This window comes from Hyla sarda, chromosome 12 (genome assembly GCF_029499605.1).
Source record: "Hyla sarda isolate aHylSar1 chromosome 12, aHylSar1.hap1, whole genome shotgun sequence".
Classification (NCBI taxonomy): Eukaryota; Metazoa; Chordata; class Amphibia; order Anura; family Hylidae; genus Hyla; species Hyla sarda.
Genome location: NC_079200.1, coordinates 18,150,539 through 18,166,873, shown reverse-complemented (window position 1 = coordinate 18,166,873; position 16,335 = coordinate 18,150,539). Strand labels below are relative to the sequence as shown.

Genomic DNA, 16,335 nt, shown 5'->3' with positions numbered 1-16,335 from the left:
CTTTCACTTTAGAAAACCTTGGTTATGCAAGAAATTGATTGCATACAGAAAAATGCATTTACAAAACTGTCCAGCACTTGATTCACATTTAATGCATTAAAGTGGTACTCCAGTGGAAAACTTTTTTTTTTTTTTTTTAAATCAACTGGTGCCAGATAGTTATACAGTTTTGTAAATTACTTCTATTAAAAAATCTTAATCCTTCCAGTACTTATTAGCTGCTGAATATTAAAGAGGAAATTTTTTTGGTGGGGAACACAGTGCTCTCTGCTGACATCTCTGTCCATTTTAGGAACAGTCAAGAGCAGTTTGCTATGGGGATTTTCTCCTACTCTGGAGAGTTCCTAAAATGGACAGAGATGTCAGCAGAGAGCACTGTGCTCGTGATGTCAGCAGAGAGCTCTGTGTTCAGAAACTAAAAGAATTTCCTCTGTAGTATTCAGCAGCTAATAAGTACTGGAAGGATTAAGATTTTTTTTAATAGAAGTAATTTACAAATCTGTTTAACTTTCTGGCACCAGTTGATTTAAAAAAAAAAAAAAATTTCCACCAGAGTACCCCTTTAAAGAATATCTTTAGAATCCGCAAAACAGAAAAGGCTATGTTCACACGATGAAATTTACAGGTGGAATTCCGCTGGAAAATTCTGCTCGGTAACTCCCGAAAATGTATTGCATATTGAGTTGAAGGGGGATTCCTCTGTCTGTTTTCCGGATTCTGCAAAAACATTGAACATGTCTTTTAATTTTTCAGAATTCTGGGAGGAATCTCATCGAACTTGTTGAGGCTTTGAATTTCAGGAGATTTCTGTGTTTTTAGCACACTGAAATTCTGCCGAAAATCTGCTTCAATTCCGCAGCAAGCTTTGCAGAATGGAATTTAAGTGAAATAGCAGAATTTCCGACATGTGAAAAATACGGTGGCAGCTGACACAGCTTTACTGAGGTACTACTCTTTTCTTTAGAATAGGCCATCAATATCAGGTCAATGGGGTCCTCGTACCCGGCACCCCACCAATCAGCCAAGCCTGACTTCACACTGTTTTATATAAAAATGTAATTGGTTTCTATTTATTGTTTTTTCTTCTTCTTTCTTATATACAATAGTGTAGAAGTCTGCGCTATTGTATCCAGCAATACAAGTGGTGGTCTTTTTACAATGTAAGTCATTGGGAAACAGATTCTGACATGGCACACAGCAAAATCCTTTTAATCCTGTTCAAGAGTTAAGAATGTATACATTAACCCCTTAACAACTCAGGGTTTTTCAGTTTTTGCACTTTCGTTTTTTCCTCCTTACCTTTTAAAAATCATAACCCTTTCAATTTTCCACCTAAAAATCCATATTATGGCTTATATTTGTGTCACCAATTCTACTTTGCAGTGACATTAGTCATTTTACCCAACAAATTGCCGGCGAAACGGAAAAAAAAAATCATTGTGCGACAAAATCGAAGAAAAAACACCATTTTGTCATTTTGGGGGCTTCCGCTTCTACGCAGTGCATATTTCGGTAAATATGACACCTTATCATTATTCTGTAGGTCCATACGGTTAAAATGATCCCCTACTTATATAGGTTTGATTTTGTCGTACTTCTGGAAAAAATCATAACTACATGCAGGAAAATGTTTAAAAATGTCATCTTCTGACCCCTATAACTTTTTTTTTTCCACGTACAGGCTTTGAGGACTCATTTTTTGCGCCATGATCTGAAGTTTTTATCGGTACAATTTTTGTTTTGATTGGACTTTTTGATCACTTTTTATTCATTTTTTTAATGGTATAAAAAGTGACCAAAAATACGCTTTTTTGGATTTTTGAATTTTTTTGCGCGTACGCCATTGACCGTGCGGTTTAATTAATGATATATTTTATAGTTCGGACATTTATGCACGTGGCGATACCACATATGTTTATTTTTTTTATTTACACTGTTTTATTTTTTTCATGGGAAAAGGGGGGTGATTCAAACTTTTACTAGGGAAGGGGTTAAATGACCTTTATTAACACTTTTTTTTTACTTTTTTTTTTTTGCAGTGTTATAGGTCCCATAGGGACCTATAACACTGCACACACTGATCTCTCATGCTGATCACTGGCGTGTATTAACACGCCTGTGATCAGTGTTATCGGCGCTTGACTGCTCCTGCCTGGATCTCAGGCACGGAGCAGTCATTCGTCGATTGGACACCGAGGAGGCAGGTAAGGTCCCTCCCGGTGTCCTGTAAGCTGTTCGGGACGCCGCGATTTCACCGCGGCGGTCCCGAACAGCCCGACTGAGCAGCCGGGTCACTTTCACTTTAGAAGCGGCGATCAGCTTTGACCGCCGCTTCTAAAGGGTTGATACCGCACATCGCCGCGATCGGCAATGTGTGGTATTAGCCGTGGGTCCCGGCCGTTGATGAGCGCCGGGACCGACGCGATGTGATGCGGGGTCGCAGCGCGACCCCGCTTCATATCGCTGGAGCCGGCGCAGGACGTAAATATACGCGTAAACCCAAACACAGTGGGAACTCTTATATGTTTTATTGTGGCTATGCCTTGTACTTCAGCTCAATCCCATTTACTTTCAGGGGTAGTTCGGGATTTTTATTTTTATTAGACTATGCTACAGAGGCTGTAAAGTTAGTGTACTTCATAATATAGTGTCTTTGTTTCATGGTGTTCTCATAATTCTTACGTGATCTTTGCCCCGATGTTTATTTTTAACAGCATACAAAGTGTTGTCTCAGGTTTTCCCAGGTTGCAGTGTGGCCTGAGACATTACATCATTAGCCAGGTGTTCAAAGGGAGTCTGTCCTGCTTCAATGGGTGGAGCGACCGCTGGGTGGGGTCTTAAAGTCAATCTGTCAGCTTTAGACCACACTCACAGTTCAAGTGCCAAAGAGGTTATGTGGGCCACAGCATGCAAGATTCCTCCCTCCTCCACCCTGCCCAGCTTTGACTGATTGATGTGCAGGGTTCAGTGTTAGAAACTGAGCTGTACATGAATCAAGGCAGACTGGGGTGGTGCAGGGAGGAGGCATGCATGCTGTGGATTTCCCAGCCTTTTTGACACTTTGATCGCTGAGCATGATCTGGAGTAAATATTTTCACTTTATATAATTAGATAAGTATCCCCTGTTTTGTATTTGCATCCAAGTTTTGCATGGAAATGTTCTGTTATTAAAGATATTTATCATATTTCCATGGCATACATTTCTAATTGGGGGTCCCACCCCTGGGCGTATGTGGGTCCCAAGCCCTACATTAAGCCTTATGGTTATTGGTCTTATAGGGGGCCACCACATTGCACACATAAATATGGTTTCTTGCTTTAGAATTTATTTAGCTCAATTCTTTAATTATTACTAAGGCTGCTAAGATATTGCTGTCTATATGCAGTGTCCCAGTACAAATATCTGTGGTGTCCCGGTACCGTATTGCATACCGTACCTAGTGTGGTGGTCCCCAAAGTCAGAGTTACTACGTTCAGGTAGTGTCCCCCAGGTGGGACAGCCCCTAGTCGCCTCCTTATTTTCTAATGTTAGGATGTTAATATATATATATATTTGATAATGTGTATATTTAATGTGAGGTATATTAGAGTACTTACCTTGTTAGCGTCGCAGGACCTTCGGTCATGTGACTATGTTAATTCCTCTTTGGTATGTTGGAGGACCTTTGGAGGTCCTTGGGTCACAATTTACCCATAACTCTCTGTACAGGAGATTGACAGTTGTATGGACCAGTGAGCTTAAGTCCAGCCCCTGCCCATATAAGGGAGCTGTAGCCAATTATTGCTCTCTTGGGTTGCTGCTCTCGTGGATGCCGGACTACCAGGACGGATCTGTGCAACTTTCAATGACAAACTAGACCTAAAACCTGCCGGCCTCAGCCTAAACTAAACCGTGAGTTAACATCTGAATACCCGCTAAAGCTAGTGTGACTACTGGACCGAATCTAGTCCACTAAATCCCGTGGATCACCGCAACAATTACCTTCTTAAGCTCAATAGGCTCACGAGGTCCCAACCACTTGTCAAGCTCTAATAGACTCTGTTATATGGACTGTTCCTGTTCATTATTGCCTAAAATCTTCAGTAAAAGTTCCGACAAGTTTCTGCAAATCTCCGGTTGTGGACAATCAATTATTTCCCTATCGCTTTTGGGAAGGTTAGTGGTAGGACAAGCATACAGAGAATAGCCCTCACCCTGGCGTCATGAATAGAAAGGGTTATATTGTGCTTTCTCTATGCTAACAGCTAATGGCAGATATTTAAATTGACTTAGGGTAGGTTCATACTTCATTGGTCCTCCCATTCTGTCTACAGCTGGGCAAGAGTAGTAACATTGGGGGGTATTTATCATAGGATGTATGTGTTTTTTTCACGTAACTTTGGCGCAATACTTTGGCGCAGTGTCTTTTTGTGCCAAAGTTTGGCGCATCTTCTCCACTGTCATTTTTACAACTTTCTCAAAATCACACGGTCCTGTGTGTGATTTCAACTTTAGTCAGTAATTCATCATTTGCGCCAATTGATCTTTGGCGCAATTTTGCCCAAATCCCGTTTTTTGGGGTGGCGCAAATCCCCGCCAAGAAATTTTGCACATGGAAAACACACTTACCAATGTCAGAAAATGTAAAGGCGTCAAAATACATTAAAAAAATGTTTATGTGAAAGCAGCGACACCAGCGGTCGCGGTGCAGTGGGGGCGGTGCGGGGGGCGGGTCATTATCGGCTTATTGGCAAGGTAATTGCCGATACCCATAATGCCCAAAATCTTGATTATTGGCCGATAATATCGGCCATACCGATAATCGGTCGATCCGTAGTAAGCACTAAAGCAGTGGTCTCCAACTTGCGGACCTCCATATGTTGCAAAACTACAACTCCCAGAATGCCCGGACAGCCAACGGCTGTCCGGGCATGCTGGGAATTGTAGTTTTGCAACATCTGGAGGTCCGCAGGTTGAAGACCACTGCACTAAAGTAACAAAAAAAATAAAACTACCCAAGTTGAAAATAAAATCCATTTCACATTGCGGCTATAAACCCCACAAAAGAAAATATGCGTCCTCTGTGGCGGTAAGTTCTGTATAAAAGGAGCTGTGAACAGTGGATTTCAGCATTTGAGCCAAAATTACTAACAACTTGCACCAAATGATAAATTTGGTGCATGTCCGCGAAAACCAAAGTGAAAAAAAAAAGGGTAAAAAGAAACTGTCAACAGGCAAAATTGCTAAATACCCCCCATTGTTCTCCTGACCTTGTATTTGGGTCTATGGCAGTCAACAATCCAGACAGCAATGTCTTGCAGGGATTCTGTCCTCTTAATAGATTGCTATGGCTTTTTCAACCAGTTTGCTGAATAAATTGGGGAACATATCCATAGCCCCCCCCCCCCCCCCCCCCCAAAATCACCTAACAAAGGCCATTTTGGTGGTGTCCATTGGAGGTATGTATTCCTTTTGGATGAACTAGCTTAGACTATGTAAATAAATAAAATAAAGTTTTTATGTACATATATACATTATAGTATACATTATAACTTTGCTGCCTCCCTTGTACCCACCTTACTATTGGGGTCAAACACAATGGGGGGGGAGTGGTGCTGGCTGTGAGGGGGTGGTTCAGATGCTGGTTGGCTAAGTTGCGGCGGGCAGAGCAGCATCTTACTCTAGAGGGCACTCTAGGCAGCTGCCTATTTTGCCAGTGTATTATTAAAAACTTGAATTCTGTTTTTCATAAAGTTGTCTTAGGAAATTGCTGGTTATATAATTCCCTGATGAATAATATATAAGCCCCAAAATAGATTGTCTACTTAGATCCTGAATTCATTTGCAAGAACATTGCAGGCGAGAGACGTGTGATATGTGGCACTCTGCTTCCATTTGGTGCAAGCGCTGAAACTCTTGGCATATAACTAAAGTCAAGCTTTTACTCACCCTGTCACCCGGCCGGGCACGCCCTGTGTATGATTAATGTACAGGCCTTGAGATGGTCAGAAATATGATAAAGGTTGTGTTCAGCCGCTTTACCTTCTGCTGACTTTGCACATATTGAGGTAATGCTGTATATGTATTCGTGTGACGTCCGATACAGCTGTGAAAACAATTACTTTGCGGTTCTTAGGCCTCAGTTGGGGTGTTGTCTACCTGTAAAAAAATGTGTGGGTTGTACTAAGTAAATTACTTAAAGTGTTACTGTCATTGGGAAAAGAAATTTGACATGACAAATGTTTAGATTGCACCAAGTCTCAGCTATGGAAAATTGCACAGAAAATGGGACAAAAATTACTAAAAAAAAAAAATTCACAGAAAAGAGGTCATACTTACTGGTTACTGATACAAGGGCAGGTTAGACACCTATTCCCATTATGCTGCAGATCAGCCACAATGCTATATATAAGGAGAGGTCACACAGGTGCAAAATACTAATGAACAACCGCACACACCCCTACTATTCATTAGGGGGGGGGGGGTAGTCGCCTAGTATTATAGCTGCACACAGATATGACAAATACAGGGGGCCAGTAACATGATAGCGTATATTGCACCATAGTGGCTTACAACCTATTAGTGTTGCCCATACTGTGGTTATGAGGGCAGATGCAATTACCCAAGAGGCAGAAGGATCTCAAAGACCAGAGGCTCCACCCAGGGCTTATCTGGGGGAGACTCTGACGGGTCCCATAGGTCACCCTGTAGGTCACATGTAACTGGTACCTTCCTGGGTTACAATCACATGACAACAGGTCTTAAAGGCATAACACATTTTATATGCAATACACTGTACAACACAGGCACTTAGGAATATACATAGGGTACAGGTGCAGGGGGGGGGGGGGCCCAGGGGTCACTGTATGGAGGCTGCCTGACAGGGCAGCAAGAGTACAGGGGTGCAACTCCTGTACTGGGTCACCACAAACTCCCCCTCTTAACAACAGCCGTCCTCGGCGCCCGGTCCTGGAGGGCAGACGACATTAAAGTGGCCACTGGGGCCTGGTGATAGAAACAGTTCCTGGGGCATTGATACTGAATGTCTTTCTCAGGTCTGAGGAATAAACAAATAACTGGGGACGAGTCCATGTAGCATTGGTGAGAATGTCCTTACAGGCGCCTTTGTTAACAAGGGTATGGATAACTGGGAGGGTTAGACATATGAAGTTTTTGAGTCTTGCAACTGCATACATAAACACATTTGGCCTGGATCGGGCTGCCGGAGGCTTTCTACCCGAATGCCTTAGCTGCTGGGGCCCTACACTTAGATGCACATTTTTTGACAATGTCTTTTATACCCATGGTAATTTGTATAGGAGGTACCCTGATGCGTACTCACTGCCTCACTGCCAGGGACAGTTACCAGCCAGGTACAGAGAATAGTAATAATGCCTTTGTATAAAGTTATCAGTATAATATGCTGTGATATCTAGTCAGTCTAGCATAGGTAATGCTAATGTCATGTACATAGTGCTTTGTGTATAACTTAGTCAATTGTCATGCATAGGTAGGTCTGTAGCTAAATGAAAATATTTACATAATATATAAAATGAAAACGCAAAGTAATTTTATTACTCGGCCGCACAAAGATATCAGTGACTACAGCACTGATGGGACACAGTCAGGAGAATACACAGTGATTTAAGTGACTGACAGGCAGGGCTGGACTGGGACCAAAAATAGGCCCGGGCATTTTAAATAAGATGCCCATTTTTATGGTGGGGGTCAGACTGCCGGGACCCCCACCAATCCCCTCGGTTCAAGTGGCTCTCCAGCTGTTGCTAAGCTGCTACTCCCATCATGTCTGAAGAGACTCAGGAATTAAGGAAGTTGCCGTTTTGAAACAGCTGCAGAGCCACAGAATGGGGTAAATTGTCACCCATCATCACTACGAAACTTACAAGTGACTCCAGAGCTGATGGGACAGTCAGGAGAACACACAATTATATCAGTGACCTGAGTGATGTCTTCTCTGTTGTCTTTCCTTTCCTTCTTTATCTGGTCCAGACGCCAGGACTTCTTCCAGCTCCATCTTCTCTGCAGAGTCTGATGCCCGGACATCATAGGCTCCTCACATTGTCAGCAGATCCTCATCCTCTATATAATTACAATATTCATAATAACACATTATAATTCTGCCAAATACTGTACCACCTGAATATAAAACTGCCACGCACTGTACCCTCTAAATATATCATTGCAACACACTGTACCCCCTGAATATAATACTGCCTACCACTGTACCCTCTAAATATATTATTGCCACATACTGTACCCCCTTAATATAATACTGCCATACACTGTACCTCCTGAATAGAATACTGCCACACACTGTACCCTCTAAATATATTAATGCCACACACTGTACCCCTGAATATAATACTGCCACACACTGTACCCTCTAAATATATTATTGCCACACACTGTACCCCCTTAATATAATACTGCCATACACTGTACCTCCTGAATAGAATACTGACACACACTGTACGTCTGAACATAATACTGCCACACATTGTACCCTCTGAATATAATGCTGCCACACACTGTACCCCCTGCATATAATACTGCCACACACTGTACCCTCTGAATATAATACTGCCACACACTGTACCCTCTGAATAAAATACTGCCACACACTTTACCCACTGAATATAATACTACCATACACTGCATACCCTTCATCCCATCTTCTGTCTTATCAATACCCCCACCCCATGCTTGGTTAGCTTATCATCCCAATGCCCCCTCCCCTCCGCCACATCCTCGCTATTCTCATGACTCCATACACCCCACCCATCCTTGGCTCTTCACTCCCGCACTCCATATTATTCCCCTCCCCATCCTCAGTCTCATCATTGCAAACCCCACCCCCCATCCTCAGTCTCATCATTGCAACCCCCCCCGCACCTCATCCTCAGACTCCTCATCATCATAATTGAACCCCCCCATCCTCAGTCTCCTCATCATTCCACCCTCATCATCATCATCATTGCATCCCCCCCCACACCCCATCCTCAGTCTCCTCATCATTCCACCCTCCTCCTCCTCCTCATCATTGCACCCCCCCACACCCCATCCTCAGTCTTCTCATCATTGCACGCCCCCCAGCTTCCCCTCCTCCTCCTCCTCCTCATTATAATTCCATCCCCCCCCAACATTCCATCCTCAGTCTCCTCATCATTGCACCCCACAGCATCCCCTTCTCCTCATCATCATCGCATTCCCCCCACCCCATCCTCAGTCTCCTCATCATTGCAACCCCCCCCTCCCCTAGCCCCATCCTCAGTCTCCTCATCAGGGGCGTAGCTAAAGTCTTGTGGGCCCCGATGCAAGGTGTCAACCGCCCCCCCCCCCCATATCTTTTCCCACCACCAACCCACCAACAGCCGGCCAACTGTGGGATTCACCCCCAGTACAATAAAACCACAAACTCACCATGTACACATATAGGTCACCATAAACATACACAAAGAGGAAAAAATCTTTGTAACAAATATTTTTTTAAATATTTAATCATAGTTACATAGTTACATAGTTAGTATGGTTGAAAAAAGACATACGTCCATCAAGTCCAACCAGGGGATTGAAGGGAACGATGTAAGGGGATAAGGGAAAGGGATGTAGTTTTATAATTCTGCATAAGCATTAATGTTATTTTGTTCCAGGAATGTATCTAACCCTGCTTTAAAGCTGTTAATTGTTCCTGCTGTGACCAGTTCCTGAGGTAGACCGTTCCATAAATTCACAGTCCTCACGGTAAAGAAGGCGTGCCGCCCCTTTAGACTAAACCTTTTCTTCTCCAGACGGAGGGAGTGCCCCCTCGTCCTTTGGGGGGGTTTAACCTGGAACAGTTTTTCTCCATATTTTTTGTATGGGCCATTTATATACTTATATACGTTTATCATATCCCCCCTTAAACGTCTCTTCTCAAGACTAAACAATTGTAACTCCTTTAATCGCTCCTCATAGCTAAGATGTTCCATGCCCCATATTAGTTTAGTCGCGCGTCTCTGCACCCTTTCCAACTCCGCAGTGTCCCTTTTATGAACAGGCGACCAAAACTGAACAGCATATTCCAGGTGAGGCCGTACCAATGCTTTATAAAGGGGGAGTATTATGTCCCTGCCCCTCGAGTCCAGTCCCCTACCCCCTTAATCAGTCCCATGTCCCCCTTCACCAGTCCCCTGTCCCCCTTAATCAGATGCAGTATAGCTCCCCACATTAGGTGCAGTATAGCTCTCCACATTAGGTGCAGTATAGCTCTCCACATTAGGTGCAGTATAGCTCTCCACATTAGGTGCAGTATAGCTCTCCACATTAGGTGCAGTATAGCTCTCCACATTAGGTGCACTATAGCTCTCCACATTAGGTGCAGTACAGTTCCCCCACATTAGGTGCAGTAAAGTTCCCCCACATTAGGTGCAGTATAGTTACCCCACATTAGGTGCAGTACAGTTCCCCCACATTAGGTGCAGTACAGTTCCCCCACATTAGGTGCAGTATAGTTCCCCCACATTAGGTGCAGTATAGTTCCCCCACATTAGATAGGCAGTATGGTTCCCCCACATTAGATAGGCAGTATGGTTCCCCCGCATTAGGTGCAGTATAGTTCCCCCACATTAGGGGCAGTATGGTTCCCCCACATTAGATAGGCAGTATGGTTCCCCCACATTAGATAGGCAGTATGGTTCCCCCACATTAGATAGGCAGTATGGTTCCCCCACATTAGATAGGCAGTATGGTTCCCCCACATTAGATAGGCAGTATGGTTCCCCCACATTAGATAGGCAGTATGGTTCCCCCACATTAGATAGGCAGTATGGTTCCCCCACATTAGATAGGCAGTATGGTTCCCCCACATTAGATAGGCAGTATGGTTCCCCCACATTAGATAGGCAGTATGGTTCCCCCACATTAGATAGGCAGTATGGTTCCCCCACATTAGATAGGCAGTATGGTTCCCCCACATTAGATAGGCAGTATGGTTCCCCCACATTAGATAGGCAGTATGGTTCCCCACATTAGATAGGCAGTATGGTTCCCCACATTAGATAGGCAGTATGGTTCCCCACATTAGATAGGCAGTATGGTTCCCCACATTAGTTAGGCAGTATGGTTCCCCACATTAGTTAGGCAGTATGGTTCCCCACATTAGATAGGCAGTATGGTTCCCCACATTAGATAGGCAGTATAGTTCCCCACATTAGGTGCAGTATAGTTCCTCACATTAGATAGGCAGTATAGTTCTCCCACATTAGATAGGCAGTATAGTTCTCCCACATTAGGTGCAGTACAGTTCCCCCACATTAGGTGCAGTATAGTTCCCCCACATTAGGTGCAGTATAGTTCCCCCACATTTGGTGCAGTATAGTTCCCCCACATTAGGTGCAGTATAGTTCCCCACACTAGGTGCAGTATAGTTCCCCACATTAGATAGGCAGACAGCCATAGCCCCCCCACATTAGCACAGGCCCCCCCCCAACATTAGCATAGGTCCCCCCACACAGATTGACACACACGCACACAGACAAACGCACACATATACATACACATAGACCGATGTTTTCCAACCAGGGTGCCTCCAGCAGTTGCAAAACTAAAACTCCCAGCATGCCCAGAGAGCCTTTGGCTGTCTGGGCATGCTGGGAGTTGTAGTTTTGCAACAGCTGGAGGCACCTGGGTTGGCAAACACTGCCCTATGGCCTAACCCAGTGTTTCCCAACCAGGGAGCCTCCAGCTGTTGCAATACTACAACTGCCAGCATGCCCGGCGAGCCTTTGGCTGTCTGGGCATGCTGGGAGTTGTAGTTTTGTAACAGCTAGAGGCTCCCTGGTTGGGAAACACTGGGTTAGGCCCGAGGGCAGTGTTTGCCAACCCAGGTGCCTCCAGCTGTTGCAAAACTACAACTCCCAGCATGCCCAGACAGCCAAAGGCTCTCCGGGCATGCTGGCAGTTGTAGTATTGCAACAGCTGGAGGCTCCCATACACCCCCCCCCAATACACACACATACATACATATACACTTACCCTCCCGGCCCGTGCCTTGCTCCTTCTCACTGGCGGCGGCTGTGAGTGACGTCACCGTCGGCGTCCCGCGCGGGTCGCAGACGAAATGAAGATTTGCGACCGGGACCTTGCAGCAGAGGAACAAGGTAATGTCAGACAGCGGAGCGGGCATGACCGGGGAGGGGAGGGTAGAGGGGGGGGGGGGGGTGCATTGTTATCGGCGGGGTTGACTCTCGCCGGGGGGAGTTGCTATTGGCAACTTAGCTTACCTTACCATGCGCGTGCGTCCTCTTCCTCGCTGCTCCGCTCTGCTGTTGCTATGGGCGCACGCACGGGACGTCAGTGACGTCCCTGCGTGCCCTATCTCCCAGCGGCCCCTGCGTTTTTAAAGTTAACGTGGGGGGGGCGCTGCAGAGAGGTAACGAGACATCTTTGTGTCCCGAAAAGATCTTTCGGGACACAGGGATGTCCAGAATGTGACGGCGGACCCTGCGGGCTGCTTAGTGGCGGCGGACCCATGCACATTACTGATTAATTAACTTGATGGCGGTGCCGGCCATGATATGATTGTGGCAAGGGGGCCCGCGCCATTTGCAGGTAATAGTGCTGGCAGCGGTGGGCCCGGGCCGCGCCCGAGGTCCCTGCCTGTTGCTGCAGCATGTAGCGTAGTGTAGTGGCAGCGAGGGGGGCCGCTCCTCGGCGGCCTTTTTGGCGGCTGGCTGGGCCTATTTTACTGTAGGGGCCTGGAGCTGCAGCTCCATCAGCCCCTACGTTAATCCGGCCCTGGGTAGACTCAGTAATGGTGGGGCTGATGGTAACCACCATTTGCGTCACTGGGGGAACAGACGTTGGTGCCTGTTGAGCCGTCCAAACATCCTCCTCAGCAGGAGTAGGCCGAGGCACTTTTGTTGGTGCCCGCTGAGCAGGCCAAGCCTCCTCAGCGACAGGAGTAGCCCTGGGCAAATCTGTACTGGATACTGCTGTTCCTCGACTTGGGGTGTACTTGGGAGCGGTGACAGCCATCTTAGGTAGCTTTTACAGGTACTCAGGTAACTTTGACAGGTACTCATGCAGATCACGGGCTACTTGCGGCTCATCGCCGAACACCCACTCTGGGAGTAGGGGTGATCTGGGGTGTGCTGCAGACTTCTGGACCTGGGGGGTTTGCTCTGGCCTAGGGGTAGAAGAAGGGGTAGAGAAAGCGGCCTCAGCTGGGGTACTCACTTCCAACTCCTCTGTATGGATCTCCGTTCAGGATCCCCAGGTCCGGTGATCCTGGGGAAGATGCCGGCGCTCCCTCTGCCTGGGTGGCTGTCCAGGCTCCATCGTCCTCGGGCAGCAGGACTTGGTAGCAGGCCTCCTCGTCCCTGATGGAGATCCGTTGTAGACGATCTGCCAGCTCATGTAACATATGCACTGCATCAACTTTCCGGGCCTCCGGCACCATCTTGGGATTCTCTGACCTAGTGCTTGCCTGTTCCGCCATGTTACTCCATTCACAGACTTCCGGCAAACTGAGAGGATTCGGCGGCGCTGCTCCTTTTATGCAGGGCTTCGGGAAAATGTCCACCGGACGGAAGTGCGTCAGTGGTGCAGCACTGACTTCCACTCCCCCGGGAACAAGGGGCGGATCTTTACAGTTCCACTTCGGCATTGATACTGCAACATGCTTTCCACGTCCAGGGGTAGGACGTTGACCAGTGCGGGACATTTTCGTGCGCTTCTCTGGTACATCTTTAACCCTTGCAGGTACAGGCAATGGTTTGTTACGTGGCATAACTTCGGACCTGATTTTACACATGGTCAGCATAGGACAGTTCACAATGACAGATAACAGTCTTTTCTTCACCTCCCCCTCTATTTCACAAGCGCCTTGGATTAAACACTCTTCACTGACAAAGTCCCGTACTCTTTCTGGCACAATTTTTGTTCGCATCTCGTGCGTTTTACTCTGCAATGCTGGACACAGTTCAGACGGGGGGGGGGGGGGGGGGGGGGGGGGGTACTTTAGGCATAAGGCACACACCCGTATCCTGTTTGTGATGCCAAAAGTTGTGGCGAGGGTGTGATGAGGACATATGAAATTACCCTGGGGGCAAATGGCCTTAACCCCTTATGTTTGTGATGCCAGGGCATAGTTTAACCGCTTCAGCACCCAAAGGTAGGCCGCTGGATCCTGGGCTAAGCACGGGGGCAAATAATTACTCTGATGCCAAGTTACGGAACAACGGCAGCTTTACTTAGTCAGACAGGTGTAACAGTCTATACAGCTTGGCTTGGCCCAAAGAGGTGACCAGTGACTTCAGGAACCACAGGGCTTGCTGGGACTTATGGTGGACTATGACAATTTGCTGCAGAGCCATGCTGACTTGAGACAGATTGACTTGGATTGACTTGACTGAGAGTGACTATACCTCCTTTGTAGCTTACCAGGTTTTGACTTGGACCTGGGGGCTAGTGGACTTGTGGATCCGTGGCTGCGTGGTAGACTCCAGGCCTCTTCTGGACTCCAGACACACTCTGACAGGACTTTACCTCATTGCAACTCAGCAGGAAGCAGGAACTCAGAGAGCGGAGGCTCCACCCAGGGCTTGTATGGGGGAAACTCTGAAGGGGTCCCAGAGGTCACCCTGTAGGTCACATGTCACTGGTACCTTCCTAGGTTATAATCACATGACAACAGGTCTTAAAGGCATAACACATTTTATATGCAATACACTACACAACACAGGCACTTAGGAATATACATAGGGTACAGGTGCAGGGGGGGGGGGCAGGGGTCACTGTATGGAGGCTGCCTGACAGGGCAATAAGGGTACAGGGGTGCAACTCCTGTCCTGGGCCACCACAATACAATTTGATCAGACGGGCTGCCTGCCATGTTCTATGTGCACCCCACAAAGCACTGGCACCCTAGGGTCCCCTCATCACAAGACCAGACCATATCATAAAAAAAATATACTAGACATAATCCATGTCAAAGGCCATCCATTGCAGAAAAAATGGGACAAAAATTATTCAAAAAATGGTCCATACGTACTGGTTGCTAATACAAGGACAGGTTAAAGGGGCACTCTACCCCTAGACATGTTATCCCCTATCCAAAGGATAGGGGATAACATGTCTGATCGTGGGGGGTCTTTTGTGATCGTGATGCCATGCCCCCTCCATTCATGTCTGTGGGAAGGGGTGTGGCGGCTAGTACACAGCCATCACGCCACCTCCCTTAGACATGTGTGGTAACGGGGTGTGATGAGGGCAAATGTTGTTACCCTAGGGGCAGATGGCATTAACCCCTTGTATTTGTGATGCCAGGGCGTGGTTTATCCTCGATACTACCCGAAGGTATACCGCTAGATCCTGGGCCAGGCAGGGGGGGGGGGAGCAATAATGACTCAGACGCCAAGTTACGGATAACGGTAGCTTTACTGAGGGTAGAAAAGATGGTAAAGTCTATACAGTTCAGCCAGGGCCCACAGAGGTGACCAGTGACTCAGAGACCTTAAGGGCTTGGCCCTTGTAGTAGGACTGGACAATTTAATGCAGGCCACGCTGACTTGACAGTTGCTAACAGGGACTGACTTGACTTGACTGACAAAGCTATGACTGTAGCTTACTTGCAATTGACTGTGGCTGCCGACTTGACTTGAGGCCTCCAATGACTCTGGACACACACACTAGGACTGGACTTGACTGGACCTCAGCTTAGTAGAAAGAGAAAGAGCTAGCTCCTCCCAGAGCCGAGGCAAGTGCTCTCTATCACCCAAAGTGCAAGAAAAAGTGCAAACGTTTCACACTAAAAAAACGTGCACAAAGGATGTGGTCTATCGCTAAGCCCTTCTTCAACAGGAGAGAGCCCCCCCCCCCCAACAAATCTACCGTTCAACTCCGGGCCAAAAGGCACCTGCAAGGATCCAGGTTCAATGCCCCTTTTCGCCGAAGCTGCTAAGGGGCCGCAAGTGCACCTGGCTTCAACCTAGGCGTTAACCAAGGTATCAGCCGAGGAGCTGTATACTGATGGCATCTTGACCGAAGCCAAGATGCCCAGGGGTCGCAGGGAGGTGAGGAACCGAATGGCCACACACACCTCCCCTAGACCGCCAGAAGGGACACTCAGAAGGGCTACCGCATCATGACAAATCCTGTGTACAAACAAAACACTCAAAGAGGCAGAGTGACATACAAAAATAATAAATAAGTGAATGCGTGCAGATATACTGCTCAGTCATCCGGCCGGATCTATAAAAATTTCCCTGATCCTAGCCAAAAGGCCGGGATACCAAGGGTGAGTGCCAAAGGTGAAGAGTATATGGTGCAGTGAGTTTCGGCACCTCAGGGTCACA

The 16,335-nt window shown here is 46.9% G+C and overlaps 1 protein-coding gene across 6 annotated transcripts in view; it reads left to right on the top strand.

Moving 5' to 3' along the window:
- Positions 1-16,335, top strand: part of CNTNAP1 (contactin associated protein 1) — a 354,100-nt gene that overhangs the window by 106,698 nt on the left and 231,067 nt on the right. The window contains exon 4 of one of the 6 annotated variants that reach the window (XM_056549086.1): positions 754-945. The exons of 4 other annotated variants lie outside the window; for them this stretch is intronic. The gene's annotated coding sequence lies outside the window, so the exon portion shown is untranslated. Of the gene's footprint in view, positions 1-753; positions 946-1,141; positions 1,161-16,335 lie in introns of those variants that run through there. One more of the 6 variants, XM_056549089.1, reaches the window with a different exon arrangement.